Consider the following 14,609-nt stretch of genomic DNA (forward strand, 5'->3'; position numbering starts at 1 on the left):
TACCTTAGGGACAGTCCTTACACTTTACGTAATGTCGCCGCGGAAACCTTGATAGATGCCAACGCTCATAACTCGCATTTGCGGCGCTCTCGTTTCCTTCGCCCAACTTTACCTTCCTGCCGGAAATTTCGACCCAATTTCTTCGCAAAATCAGTGCATAACGCAAACGTAAATTAGAAAGAAAGGACCCAGAGTCATTAATGAGAGACGATGGCTATGCTCATGGGCAAAGGGCATTAAAACATCTCATCACATGATTTCTTACCGTAATTTCACTCCAAAACCTATTCAACGTACTGAAAATGTATAATATAAACTCGTAATTATTGAGGACTTAGCGTTTATGGCGCTCACATTGAAATTAATCAATCCAAACTCTCCGACATGGAAAAAACCCAAGTCAACGTGGGCTATTACCAGCGTTGATTTGAACATATATCGACCATAAAAAACAAGCTCACCGATTGCAAGTCTCACAAAAAGTCCACGAAAGTTCCTGCGAGGAACTTGTAAAATTGTCAAGAAAAAATCAATATCAAAATGAGAATATTTAATCGTGAAATAAATCGAAAGTAGTTTCGCGTCCAAAAGTAAACTTCTGCTAGTATAGTAGTAGTATACTTGTTGACAAGAGAATGAATATTCATTAATTTCAAATTTTTAAATTTAGCATATAGGTTCGAGAGGATACAAGTGTTTTTCTTACACAGTAAGATAATAACACCAATAAACAGTAATTTTTCAGGGAATGGTTGGAAAGTTTACCGATCCTCGGAATTTCTCTCGCAATTTTTTTTTTTTTTTTTCTTCTTTTTTTTGGGTGCAGATTTAGTACAAGCCCAGTAAATGGATCGAGTTTTTAGACCGTAGTTAAACTTGCTGACGAAGAAATAAAGTAACTTCGGATGCAATATGTCGTACCTCAAGCAAGAAAAAATTCAACACTCAACAGTAAACCTTCAGTTCCGACCCCTCCACCACTACTGGTGGATTCAGCAAACTGGCAAAATTTTCTTTCCTCCATTTAAACCTATGGAAATGTATCGATTCTTGGAGGGGCCAGGTGCTGCGACATGAATCGATTATTTAATATAGGTTTAAATGAAGAAAATCCGGTGTTGCCACATTGCTGGATCCACCTGTGCCCTCCATTCGTAAAAAAAGGCGACGGTGGGGCACAGCGGCATACTCCAATACACTCTCTTAAAATTTGTATTTGTTAATTCTATTTTTTTCCTCTAGCTATTATTTCGCCGCCTGCTGTCTCTCTTCTTTTTTCTCTTCTCTTCTCTTGCCTCTTTTTTTTTTGACGAAAGGGGGCTGCAGCTCCAAAAATCTCCCTCTTAGATCTGCAACTGTTTTCTAACATTCAGTTGCAAATCCCAAGTACCATCTTGCATTGGAAATTAAAAAGGGTTGAAAGTCGGTAGTTATACCGTTGATTAGTTCAGATATTGTTTTTTGAGTAGGAGGTCACTCAAGTTTTACGTAAGCTATTCAAAGGGGAGGGTATCTGATTTTGCCTTGCGGGATCTTGCGTGGGGATTGAGGGTCAATCCAAATTTTATCCTCAAAGTCCCTCAATTCAAAATGGGGTGAGAGGTTGTCCCACGAATGCCCCGCAAGGCGAGGAACAGGGTCAAAAATGCCTTACATAACGCTTATGATGAAGGTATGAAAGAGTCGAAAACCACCTAAAAGAGGTCAAATTTTTAAAGGCGGCATTTTCTTACTGGAGTCGGGAAATGTGCGGGTCTGATTCTTTCGAAATCATAGTATCGGCTCCTCGATGGAGAGTAATGGCGTGCGCGAGATAAAGCTGTTATAATTAGAGAATTGGAGCGGGATAAAAATTCACCGGTTGTGCAAAATAATAATTAATGTCGTGCACTGGAATCACGTAACTATCGGTGGCGTGCAATCCCGGATAGTCACATGTTCCAACTCGGCGTTGAGCCTTTATCAGTTGCCTTGCATAACTTAACCAACAAACACCAACCGCTGCAATTGCCTTTGAATCGCGCACGGGACGGGTGCGGTCTAAAAAGTTAGCAGGGAAATCGGTCTGGAGCACTCAGAAAAAAGATCCGGGCCTGAGGACCGAAAGGATGTCGATCGTGCTGTCCTGTTCGTGTAAACGTTGCGCCTGTCCGTCTATCCCTACTAGCGCACCTCGTAAAATTAACCCGGAAAAAAGGTTAAACTGGTACTTTTGGAGTTTGAAAGTTGTGTGGAGAAGAGCTTGTCAAGAGGAATGGAATGTGAGAGTTCTGGAATTTTACGAAACAAATTTGTTATCAAGGCGGTAAAGATGGGTTATTCTTACTTTTTACCAATTTTTCTCGGAAAAATACTAAATAGGCATTTCGTGCTTGGGCTATTTACTACATTATTTTATGAGATTTTTTTCACAAAATTCTGTTACGTGAATTTTACGTTATTTACTACGAGGAGGTCTCTTGTTTTAAGTAACCGGTTCATATAGCCATACCTACTTTTGGCTCACATAACAGTTCTCTCGGGTCATGTAACCGTTTCTCTCGGTTCGTGTAAATGTACGCTCGGTTTGTATTGTACCAAACCACACTCTCCATCCATGCAACCGTATTCTCGGTTCTATGTACTATATCTTTGGTCCATGTAACCGAGCTTTCATATCTAACAGAGTCGAGGTATCTGAAACCGAGAATAGCAGGTATAAATGAATCGAACATGGTAGCCAAAATGCAACACCGTACGCACTTACGGTTCATATGACAGAACTTCTTTCCCCACGCAGTACGGAGTGTGTTCCTCACCATCCTTGACATGCAGGCAGATACAGGGTGCTGCACTCTTAAACAGAATCATACGCCCGTGCTACCGCAGAAAAGAAGGCTAACTGAATTAGCATCTTGAAATGTTGAAGAGCTGCGTGACATTCTCAAAGGTTGATGTGAGCGCTCTGAAATTTTGAATGTAACAATGTAACATCCTTGCTACGTTTTAAGAGTTTTTCAACACTTTGTCATTAAGCTCCGGCTCACTCCGGCGAATTTCACTTGATGAATTTCCTAAAAAGGTCTCTTAAAATATACATTTTAAAAATAGTTGCATTTTCAAAATGTTTGAGTTTTTTATAATAAGTTTTTGTAAGTCATTGCTCAGGGGCGCCCTTTTCTTTGATATTTCGGATTCGCATCTTTCGCGAAGTCGCGAAATGAAGGATAGGAGCAGTTTCAAAACAAGGCTTGCGTAACCTTTACGTAACGTTTCGTCGGTTGCTTCCTATTCTATTCGAAAAAAATCGGGAGTACGTGCTCAGCAGTGAGAAATTTTCTCTAAGCACTTGACCTGACGTTGAAACGTGCTTTCTCCTGCGATCTAAATGTTTCCTACCCTTTATTTCTCCTTGTTTTCGCGGGTGAAATTTTTACATAACCTCAATGTAAGCATTTAAGAGAGCTATTTTGGGAGAGTGATTTTATCAGCCACTGGTTACAGAGCTTAATTGGAGTACTTTTTGCAATTCAAATCTACAATTCCTGGCTCATCGGTAGAAACACCTACGTGCATAGGGAAAGTAATGGTATATACGTTGTTTCTAAACGGAGTAGGTCATTTTAGTTCCTAATTGCAAAATTTAGTCCAATTTGTGAGATGGGATTGAGAACTTGGGTCACTCTAGCATCACAAGTTCTGTCGAAAAAGTTCAAAATTTGATGGAAAAAGAACGATGGCCTACTCGTAGAACATTTATTTGCTATATTCTGCAATGTTCTTACATGTATACTCTGGAAAATATTGGAAATTTCAAAATGGCGCGGGGTTTGCGTTTATCTCAGGATATTATTTCAGTAAATTATCGAATATGCCTCAAATTTTTTTCCTGTTCGAGGGGTCCTCCCATACTCCTTCATTTTCGGGGAACTTTTCCACAAAAAATGTCATTTTTCGACCCCCTCCCCCATGAGATATTTTTTACCACAGACCCTTAATTCGATCCTGTAGGAATATTCTGGCTACACTGCTGAACAATGGTTTCACAACTCGGAACTTCGTGTCTGAGTCGTATTTCAATCTCCATGTAAGTAATTAAAAAATTACGAATAATCTTGGTAAATGAGGAAGGTTTACGGGTCAATGGGTCAATTTGACCCTAACATTTTTATTGAAAAATCGGATTGCGCTTTATCGCACGTTCGCTGAGAATAAGCAACGATCAGTGTATCTTTTACGAGGTCAATTCATGGGTCAAGGGATCAAATTGATCCCAAAAGGTTTTTGTGAAGTATAAGATTACAATAAATCCAGCCTCCGTTCGCGAATGACACCGACAATTAGGGTATCTTGCTAGGTCAATGCACGGTTGTTGAGTTCAAACCAAAATAAATTTTTCAGATGTAAAATCAGATCCCGCTTTAGCCTGTGTCCACCGAAATTTAACGATTATGGAATCCTACGACTGTAAGAGTCGGGTCAAGGGGTGGAATTGACTGTAATAATATTTACCGTTGAATTTGATTGCTTTTTCATATTTCTTTAAATAGAGTCGTCGATCAATTTTTAGGTAAAGGGAGCAAATTGGCCCATTGTTTTTTATAGTGAAATCTGCCTTATTTCCTTTCACCCACGCGAATGAGGGGTATATTGCAAGCGTAATAATGGTGTAAAGGGGTTGAAATCCCAGCTCAGTTGAAATATCGAGCAATCGAATCATATCTCATTGCGCGCCTGAAATAATTCGATGAAAAGGTTATTTTAAACCAATGAATACGACCAAGTTCCCTTAAACTGTTTGAAGAATGTAATGGAACTTAGTTGTTGATTCAGATTTAGAGAGAGCGCTTGATACAAATAATAAAATTCTTCCCCGTCAAAAAATCTCTACGTTTATTTTCTTTTTCAATCAGGGTATCTTATGCATGTAGTATAAGTTGTTTCCCGACATAATTTCGAACATTTCGGTATTGGTTCGATCCATCTAGGTAAAAATTCGATTGAGAAAAGCTACTCTAAAAGTATTTTACGTGAGAAATGATAAAAGTTTTTCAGTTCACTAGGCTCCTGACAATTTTATAACTTCAAATCTGTTTCTTTTGATTGTAGAAACAAGGTCCTAACTATACGTTCGTACATTCTTCAGTTAATCACAGTGTGTTCAACAAGCTAAACGTTTCTCTATTATCATGACTGTGAGCTCTCTAAACCTCCTGTAATTCTTTTTTGTCACATTTCGTTCCAGCATTCTACTTGGCCGAATTCCATGATTTTTACGGCTATCGACAGGTGATAGTCTCAAGATGAACCCGCACTATTCAGATATTGAAATTATGACCCAGGTTGAATTGTATTACTTGATAAAGTTGCGAATTCTCCCATTTAAACAATGCAACTTTTTATTTCTTTTTTTTTAAAAAAAAGAAGAATAGAGGAAAAAAAGAAAAAGAAAAAAAAGTTCGTTTAAAAGATATACTAGGACGATTTTCACAATATTTGTGGCTATCGATGGGAGATAGTCCATTGATGCGCTAACAGAGATGATACTAACTCACGAGGGAGCGCAAAGCAGACGGGGGGGCGTAGCCCCCTAGTGTAGTGTAATTGATGAGACTTTTCATCTACTATTCTACGATCTCCGACCTTTTCTTGGCAAGATAAAGGGTGTTTGTGGAAAATGCTTAGCGTAATTTATTCGCACACAGTATATCAAGAGTCGATCCTGTCCGATTCCTAATCATATGGTTGTGCGATGATTACAGCTTGCACAATTCTAAACCGTGTAATTAAATAGGCATTAGGCGATGAACATAGGCTTTGTCGTCTAACTTGAGAGTGTATGATAAAAATTAATAAATCATTTACTGGAATTGAACGTTATAGCCTCAATATGAGAATAATACTCATTTCTTTCGGACGGAAAATTTTGTCATAACTTCTCATTTTACAGTTTCACTCTCTGTACCTCCACTTCTTTCCTCTTTTTTCTCTCTCTCTCTCTCATTATTCAGTGCATTTTCTGGAGGCAAATAAACCATTAAAAAAAACCATAATAAATTTTTGTGTGTGTATATTTTACTGCCAACGTCCACGTCAACATATAAATCACTCTGTGATTTGCCCTAATACCAGATCCACTCCGGAGACCTTCAAAAGGGTGCTAATTCGAGACTGTAGATCACGATCAGTTACACGATCACGTTATAGTCGTTCAGATTTTTCTTCTAACTTCTCTTTAATTTTCTCTAACTTTCTCCTTTCAGTATATGTATGTATGAATTTATGGCTGGTTAATTGGTTGGTTGGTTGTCGGTCGATTGGAGAATCAACTTATTTGCGAAGGTTCTTTAACAGTGTAGAGGCAACTGACTTCTTAGAAAAATATCGATGGGGACGTATGGTTGGTTGGTTCGTTCGTTGACGAAGCAATTATTGAGAGAGGTTTTCGTTATTTGAGTCATTAACGACTTAAACATTTAAAGGGATCGAATCGTTACCATCGGATTTGGGGGGAGGGAGGGGGAGAGAGAGGGGTATAACTCAAATCTCGTCCAGCCAATATCTCAAGTAGATTTGAAGCATAAAGCTGAAGTTTTCAGGATAAGTAGTTCTTATTAAGGTCTGTGAACTACTGTTGATTTAAAGTGCAATCAATTCGTCGCTCCTCTGACGTAAGGGCGTATCTCGATTTTCACGTGAACCCTGTTGTCCATATAACTCCATTTTTTCCAGGGCTCATGTCAGAATCGAGATACGCCCTTACGTCAGGGAGACGACGAATTCTGCAGCTTACTAACGGCGAGTTTTGAAAGTCTGCGCGGGGGAGGAAGGGTTGAGTGATTCGTCAAGATGGGAAGAAGTACTTAGACGCAATTTACCACCATGGCGTGCGTAATACAAGGCTATGCGTCAGTTTACAGTGACACCATCGAACTACAATATAAAATTATACTGTAGCCCCTTGATCAGTCTAGTTTTTCTAGGGTTTTTTATTTGTTTCATTTTTTATTTTGAAGAGGGTAAAAAAGACCTAAATCGTTGACCGTCAGAATGAAGATGTTCAATGTAGGCACAGTATTCGCATAAATATTCAATCATAGTTCAAACATGTAGACCTTGTGAACTAATTGAAAAATTAGGTAAGTATAATTGGTTAGAATTACCTTCTTAGTTTTAGCACCTGTGATACTTCTGCATCCTTCTCTTATATTTTGAGGTCTCTTAAAATAATAGTTAATGAGATGCAAATGGAAGGAAAATGAGTGTTGCTCTCAATTGGCCAGGGTAAGCCCGGCCACCTCTTCTCCTTGAAAATTTTACAATCAAATGTATCCTTATAGCGTGCACATTTCATCGCTTTACCGCAGTATGCTATAGGAAAAACGAAAACGTTTGAAATGTTTTTCTTTGATTATTGGTAGAGTTGAATCTGAAGTTTGCTTACTGCCAAATTTTGCATGAGAATAGCCACGAAACGCATTGAAGAGAGGTGAATTTTTCAAGATTTTCCAGGGCCGGAACCATCTTAAAACCACCTCAAACAATACTGTCCCAGAGGGACGAACGCCGTGACTATTTAATATTTTCCGATGTTTCATGCGAAAAATGCTCCATTTTAGGTAAATCAGCGAGCATTCAACTTTCAACTTCTACACTTTTCGAGTGATAGTTTCATGCAATTGGCAACACTCACTGGCGAGATAAAGCACGAAAATAATGCGTTTTTTAATGTTTTTTTTTTTTTTTTTCTGTATCGGAGCGTTTGGAAGAGGAGGGGTTGACAAATCTGAATCGGAGCTGCAGCTAATTGTATAGAGTCGCAAAACAGAACTGAGTTTTGGAGCATTAAATATTTTTTCATTTGTACAAAAACTTTAACGATAGTGATGCAGCCGAAATTAGTAAGGAAGTAGAAGATGGGGCAATGGACAAGGTGCGAACTAAAACCATTCGCTAGATGTCTTCTTTTCAAGAATTTACATTAAATATGATTTATTCAACGGGAAGCTCAAAAATCTAATCCTCGAGCCGATGTATGTCTTTATAAATATCATCAGTTGATTCTTGCAAATACAAATCACTCCACAAGAATAATTTGCGTTACATTTGATCAGTATGTTAATTGTACATGTTGATATCTCACTTAGATATTAATGTCCAAGCTTTCCGTTACCTACATGCATTTCTTTCTATGCTAAATTTTAAAAAGGTAACAAAAAACGTGGTGCTTTAAATTCATACCTTGTCTAGTGGCCCATTTTGAACTCAACCAATTTCTCAGTAACTGCATAGTTCCTTCGAGGGGCTCAAACGGAAATACTAAATCGTCGCCTTCGTTCAAACCTGAAAATGTCTTCACCAACTTGTAGAAAACTCATGTTTCTGAATTATGAGGAACGGAGTGAGACATTTGTCACGTATTCCATCGCACTGTATTAACAATAGGCACATAGACATAAAAAATAGAACTTTCCCTAAGCAGAAATAAATTAGTTTGCGATGATGCAGAAATAAAGGTCATTAAAAATTCACTTCTCTTAGGTCCAAAATTATAGATTTATTTATTTATGATAAAACAATTACCAGCTAAATTAAATGCCGTCTCGTTTTCACGCTATCAAACGATTCCATCTTCCAGCTGGAAAAACCGAAAGAAGATGAAACGATGAATAAACCCCTCGCCATTTTAGGCACACTGAATTCACCTTCCAAACACAACCGTTCACAAATTAAAGGAGCAAACGATGATGGGACACCCGCATCACGAAGATCCGGAGATTTTCGCTCGGTTTTGCGACAATTTTACGACAATTTTATGTGGAATTGACGCGAGTCGGAGGAGATGCCTTGACCAGCGCAAGACAAGAACAGCGGATGATCCCAAAACTAGGAGTGGGGGAGCTCTCCGATAAGTGCTGCCTCCAAGTAGGGGAAATCTTTTAGGGATAAAAAAGGGTCATCCGGGTTTTTCCGCACTTCATAATTCCAGAGGAGCCTTTTAAAACTTTAAGTCATCGGAACAGAGGTCACAAAAATTACTAGGCCTTTGTATCCTACGTGCAGCTAATTGCATTATAGCCCTGCCATGATGCGAGAGGAAAGTTAGTTTCTTCTGTTGGCAGAACACAAAGGCGCGAGATTCAAATACGCTCACCTGCTGAGGATTTGAGCCGCCGCTTTCCAGCTCAAGCTATTTTGGTAACTAAAGTTGCGCCAGCAAGTGATCTGTCAAGATCCGACCATTGCGGATTATTGGTAAACATCACATCGCTTTTTCCCTAGTTAGCATTATGTAAACATGTCAATGAACAGCCATGAGGGAAAAAATGGTCGTCTCCCAGACACACCTGACACTGAGATCAAAACCGAATAAACCCAAGTCAGTATTAAAGACTAAGACCAGTATAAATAACGCTGAAATCAGCGTAAATAACGCTGACATCAGTATAAATAACGCTGAAATCAGTCTCAATTAACGTAAGCTCAGCACTCAAAAGGATTAAACTGATCTTAGAGTAAGCATTGATCAGCTTTGAGGTGAGTCTCGGTGAGCACCCAGATGACTTTTATCGGGACTGACGTTTGCGATATTTACACCGACTTAAGTCTTTTTTGGCACTGAGTTATGTGTTATTTGACGCTAATTGCAATGTCAAAATTATTCAATAGGCAAGCGATGCATATAATTTTCATCAAGGAATAAAATGGCAAAATGTAAGGTAGAACGTCCCAGCTCGCCTAATGCGCCAACTTAATCTAAAAACTACCGGAAGAAAAAAAAGTCCATTTCATATTGAACACCCAGATTTTGAGCTCAGGTAACCTAAGTTTCAGTCAAAGATAATCGAGCTTTGTTTCGACTGACCAAAATTCGGTTCCTAATACCGTAAACTTCGCTTATTTGAACCTAAAAAGTTCGGTGTTCCATTTGAATCGAAATGGAATACGTATAGCTGAACTTTTTCTCGGTGTAGGAACAATGGACCACTAGACAAGGTACGAATTTCAGCATTCTGATACATGTTTCTTACCTAAAATTTCACGTAGAATACGACGCGCACGACGAAAATTACGGAAATCAACTCCTTCCAAAGATATTTAATGATTCTTGGTGCGTGAATTCAAACCACCCGCTCATGAAAACTCAATGCTCTGCGTGATTCACATCGTGCGCTAAACGTTATCATGACAGTCTCTGCTATATAAACATCTGGCAACCTCAATCTTGACACTCTGGCTCAGCTATAGCAAATTGCTTGTAATTTAAACAACACGTGGTGGGAAATGTATATTGCTTGACTGAGAGGCTTGCTGAAACCGTTGTAGTGCTCGATTTGACTCACGTAGAGCTTTGAGTTTCTTGTGAGCGGGCAGTTCAAATTTCTCATAACCAATGTATAATAAAAACCTTAATATCTTCGTTTGGAGTTTGTTTCATTAGTTTTCGTTGTGCGAATCGTGTTCTACGTGAAATTTTGATTAAGAAACATGTATCAGAATGCTTAAATTCGTGCCCTGTCTAGTGGTCCATTATGGTGATAAAAAGTCGTTACAACTGGCGAACAGGCGGAGGCCCGCGTTAATACGAATAAATATTCATTAAACGTTGCAAGCACTTTAGAATTGCGAGGCGTGAGAGTGCACGAGGTCTCACGCCGTTGCGTCGCTTGGCTATACTGACCGGCAGACAAACCAGAGCGCCTGGAATTGTTCTGTATGCAACACGCTCATCCATGGAGTACGAATAGTTGCGTCCAGGAGTTACGATAAACATCACAGTTTTCTGCTCTGCTGGTTTTCCTCACACTGGCAAGTAAATGCCACGTATTCATGCTAAAGGAACTGTGTGAATAGGGTTTGCATGTATTATAGTTCCTTTTAGCATGAATACATCTAAATAATGTCCGAGCCGCACTACCACACTTATTGGCTCCTCACAATTAAGCTGGAACTGAGGATGGACGAGGAGAGAGGAAAATACTAATTCACAACGTGTCACCCAAAATGTATCAATTTCCAGAGAACTTTATGTATTTTCCATATTTTCATACACCTTGTCTATTATACGTTAATACAGAGTTAATCAGTGTCAAGGTATACAGTGTTAGACATTCAGTTACTATGAGCAGCTAGGACTCTCAATGCAGGGACAACTTGTTTTATGGACCTCACAAAAACAAAAACCTAAGAAATGTGATCGGTGAGGCATCAGTTAAGTTCAGAGGTCAACGCTAATATTCGTCTAATGATGATTGCTGAGCAACTCGTTGATAATGAAATCGTCAAGTGATGACAGGTGAATATCAAGGACAGGTTATCAGGGGCTGGGCGAGTTTTAGAATAGGTTTGCTAAACCAATTGCTAAACTCTTTGAGCACCAGTTATCATTTGACGAATCTTAGTGTTGACTTCCGGGAGTAACTGAGGAAATTGCAATGCGAGGTTTCTCATAAATATTTCGTATCTGCTCTTCGCAAAGGAGGACTTACACGTGAGAATCTAACCTCTATTTTCAGGGGCGACTTTACAAAAGCCTCCCGTGTGTGTTAAAAATCACTCTATCACTATAGATAAGGAGCGGGACTGGAAACCGTAAAGCTACCTTAAGACCCTCTTGGCTTTTGCCTTAGACTTGTGTAATCACCTTATATAACGGTTTGCAAACCGTTGCACTGGTTAAACTTTAATTTATCGGAATAAGGTTGCATAAGTCAGGGGCTCATTAATTTTGTTGTCATGTTTTCACTGACCCGTGAGATGCTCCATTATGTCACTAGTTTCCTATCCTAATTTCATCTTTTCTTCGGATACACTTTGAGGAATCCGTTGTTCTGCCGGTGAATTTTCTCTCGTCTGATGCAACTAATATTTCTATTGAGTGAGTTTTGTACGATCGAGAGCTATGCGATCACAGCAAAGATTATTAGATAGAAAGCGCGAAACTCACCCGGTAAGAGCGAAGTGCGGATCTGATGAGCAGTATCATCAGAGCCACAGCCGTTGTGTCTAATGGAGACCTATAGGATAAACCAAAACAGTGGTGACCCTAATAAAAACGCCCCATGGGTTCCTATTATTGCGTTCCTATGGGACTGATTCTGCCCCGTCCATCGCCCAAAATGTCCCATGGCTTCCCGATGGTGTAGGCCCCATTGGCTCTCAAAAGCTGCCTCTGGGTTTCCATAGGTTCCGTTGAGGATCCCATGGATTCCGATGGATCCTGTTGATGATCCCATAGGTACCTATGGGTCCCCTTGAAAATCCCGTGGGAGTTTTTCAGGGCCGGGTTTACCTACTCTCCGCCCATGGGCCGCCTGTATTTTGCCGCCTCCTTCTCATTCGTTCACTGGAAAAAAAGAAACACATTGGATCTAGAGTCCAGACTCTTGAAAACATTGACAAGAAAAAATACTCTTGATTCAATCAGATTTAAGCTTAAATCAAAAGGTAATCCGCTCAAATTAAGAGGTTTGGTTCTTGATTTAAGCAAAAATCCGATTGAATCAAGAGTATTTTTTCTTGTCGATGTTTTTAAGAGTCTGGACTCTAGATCCAATGTGTTTTTTTTCCAGTGTTTTGAACCATCAATAAAAGCCATCAAGTGAACATGCTGGAGGGGGAGGGGTGCATAAGACACGTTTATTTGTGTTGGATACATTTTTTGCGAAAGCCCCATCAACACTACTAGCAAAATATCACGGAACTTGGCGCGAAAGTTAAGTTCCGTAAACCTATCTCTGTGTGGAAGGCCTTTCATTTATAAGAAATGAACGAACAAATTGTGAAAGAACAAACATAAATGTGGTTTAATAATTTTTACTTCCGTCACAGCGCCGCGCTGACTGCAGTGTGTTTGGCGAAATGCGTGAAGTATTCATGCAGTCTTGTAGGCGTACTGTGACGATCAGGCGCTGGAAAAGCGGCTCCTTCGGATGCAATAATATGATCAATTGTTTTTTTTACTACTTATTAACTACAATTTTCTCTCCCAGACCTTCAATTTACGAAGGCTACATAATTTTTGAATACCTTCGCCTACATTCTACGAGCTGCGCGCATGTCCTGCTAGACGGCCAGGAATTTCAAGATGCTGCGGTCAGCGTGCAATCGGCTCTCGTCTCCCGTCTTCCTTTGACGGCGCTCATGGCATCATTGACCTGCGGTTTGGCGACCAACAGTCTGAGAAGCCTTTTCACGGCGCGGCGTTTGGATTACGCACACGTTGTCCGTGAGGCTGCCGAATTTCCTTCAAATTCCTCCTTTTTCACGGTGATATACATGGGCAGGAGGTAATGATGATCCTGATTTGGCATTCACTACTCACACTTCAGATTGACCTCTCACGGATCCTTTCACTACCATCTCAAATTACCACTATGTTTTTTTACGTTTCCAGTTGACGGTACGCCCATGTGCTTGTAAGGAGAGACGTGACAAATTTCGAAAACCTCTTCCTCTTGTTGATACTGTGACGTCACTCATGGAGGAAACCGATCTCCTACGTTGTTTCAAAAGCCAAGGATGAATCCATGGAAGCACCTCATTACTAGTAATCGTCAATGGAAAAGGGCTTTAATGCATGGAGGGTAATTTTTCAGCAGGGCAATTTTTAACAAGTGCACTGAAGAAAATTCCCTGTTGTATTAATAGGAATGCCTGTTAAATATGTTGCGTTAGGAAGCTCTCTGTGAATCAACAAGAGATCTCTTTATTCCAAACATCATTTCTTTTTTTTCAAAGAGACGTTCGGTCGCGCTAAAGAGAACTCTGGTTGATTCAGCAAGAATTCCTGCCATGGCAAATTTCGTCGTTTCCCAAACGAAGTAAAGTAACTCCATAAAGTTGCTACATTGACGCAAACAAATCAATTTTTTACAAGAGTACGCCTACGCAATACTGCCGTGCTAAGGAAAAGCGCCGCATGAGCCTTTAGGCGTTGCCAAATTTCCTTTGATAAATCACGAATTTATGGGAATATTCATAAACATTTCTCTCTCAAATTTTCAGATAATTTCGTTCGTAATTTGATCCAAAGAGTGTAAAAATTTCAAGGAGAAATATTGATAACTTTTCTAAAAAATAAACATTTTATCGGAGGAAATTTGGCAACTCTCGAATGTTCATACGGCGTTTTTCCTCAGCACGGCAGAATATTTGTCCAATATTTGTCTGATTTTTGAATGAGATCAAGAGAAAAATCAGTAAAATTCTCAGTTAGAAATGCCCAAGATACTCCAAGTAAGAATTCAATTTGCGAGTGAAAATTTGGCAACATTGCAATGTAGTTACGTTCTTTCGTGAGGGAAACGACGACTTAAGAGAAAAATGTTCCCGGTGTAAGGCCCAGCAGTCGTTTGAGTCTGCGATGGAAAAGAAGCAAATTTTCCTGTAGATGTACCTAAGGGAAAGTCTAGACAGGTTTCTTTTAAATTTTGCCAAAATGGAGGGTGTATATTGACGGCGGAAACTGCACGCAGGAACGCGTATTTCGGCTCGCGATTTAACTTCGATGAACTTTCTGTCATGATTCATATTTTCAAAAGAAACCCACGTAACGTTATTTCTTGATCACCTCCCTAGTGTTTCTTTCCCCTGTGAAGAACAACCTGTGGAAATCTCAAGCAATAATT

At 39.6% G+C, this 14,609-nt stretch overlaps 1 protein-coding gene across 1 annotated transcript in view; it reads right to left on the reverse strand.

Moving 5' to 3' along the window:
• LOC109043957 (serologically defined colon cancer antigen 8 homolog) overlaps positions 1–9,303 on the reverse strand; it is a 60,760-nt gene extending 51,457 nt beyond the window's left edge. Inside the window, exon 1 of the mRNA XM_072306253.1 lies at positions 8,563–9,303. The gene's annotated coding sequence lies outside the window, so the exon portion shown is untranslated. The remainder of the gene's footprint in view (positions 1–8,562) is intronic.
• Between the last annotated feature and the right edge of the window lie 5,306 nt (positions 9,304–14,609).

This window comes from Bemisia tabaci, chromosome 1 (assembly GCF_918797505.1).
Source record: "Bemisia tabaci chromosome 1, PGI_BMITA_v3".
NCBI classification, from domain to species: Eukaryota; Metazoa; Arthropoda; class Insecta; order Hemiptera; family Aleyrodidae; genus Bemisia; species Bemisia tabaci.